This window comes from Chrysochloris asiatica, unplaced genomic scaffold (assembly GCF_000296735.1).
Source record: "Chrysochloris asiatica unplaced genomic scaffold, ChrAsi1.0 scaffold00596, whole genome shotgun sequence".
In the NCBI taxonomy this organism is placed as follows: Eukaryota; Metazoa; Chordata; class Mammalia; order Afrosoricida; family Chrysochloridae; genus Chrysochloris; species Chrysochloris asiatica.
The window spans coordinates 175,705-177,024 of NW_006409114.1; positions in this window are offsets into that span (position 1 = coordinate 175,705).

Consider the following 1,320-nt stretch of genomic DNA (forward strand, 5'->3'; position numbering starts at 1 on the left):
TTTGTCAATTTTATTAATCCTTTCAAAGAACCAGCTTCTTGTCTTGTTGATTCTTTCTATAGTTTTTCGGTTTTCCATCTTGTTTATTTCTGCTCTTATTTCTATTACTTCCCTTCTTTTGGTGACTGAAGGTTCCCTCTGCTAGTCTTCTTCTAATTGTTGAAGATGCTGTGTTAATGTGTTTATTTTGGCTCTTTCCTGTTTTTGGATATGTGCATTTATAACAATAAATTGTCCTCTCAGGACTGCTTTCGCTGTGTCCCAAATATTTTGCTGTGTTGTGTTTTCATTCTCGTTTGTTTCCAGTAACTTTGTGAATTCACATTTAATTTCTTCTTTTACCCAGTCGCTTTTCAGCAGGGTGTTGTTCAGTTTCTATGTCTTCGATTTTATTGATTTGGCCTTCTTATTGTTGATTTCTAGTTTTACGGCATTGTGGTCTGAGAAGTTGCTCTGGAAAATTTTGATGGTTGTGAATTTATGGAGGCTTGCTTTGTGACCTAACACATGGTCAATTCTGGAAGGTGTTCCATACACACTGTAAAAGAATGTGTATTGTGCCGTTGTTGCGTAGAATGCTCTGTATATGTCTATGAGCTCAAGTTGGTTGATTGTGTTGTTAAGTTCTTCTGTAGCATTGTCGAGTTTCTTTCTGGTTGTTTTATCCATTTTCGAGAGTGGTGTGTTGAAATCTCCCACTATAATTGTGATTTTATCTGTTTCTTTCTTCAATTCCATTAATGTTTGTTTCATGCATCTTGGTGCTCTTTCGTTGGTAGTGTATATGTTTATTATAGTTATGTCGTCTTGCTCCATTGACTCTTTGATCATGAGGTAGTGTCCTTTTTTTCTTATGGTGGTTTTCATCTTAAAATTTACTTTGTTGGAGATCAGTATAGCAACTCATGCTTGTCTGTTGATACAGTTGGCTTGGTAAATGTTTTTCCATCCTTTAACTTTTTATATGCTTTTGTCTTGGTATGTAAGGTGTGCCTCTTACAGGCAGCATATTGATGGGTCTTGTTTTCTTATCCATTCTGCCACTCTTTGTCTCTTCACTGGTGTATTGAAACCATTAACATTCAATGTAATTATTGATAAGTATGAATTGATTGCTGTCATTATGTAATTTTTTTGGTGGTTCCGATTGTTCTTTGCTTCTGCTTTCTTTCTTGTGTTGTCTTTTTAGTTGTTTCTAGTCAGTTTCCTACTAGTTTCTCTGTTCGCTTGTTCTGCTTGGGAATTCGTTTTTATGATATGTTGTGGAGTGTTAGCTTTCTTTGGTGTTACCTTGTAGTCTACTATCTTTCTCTGCATTTA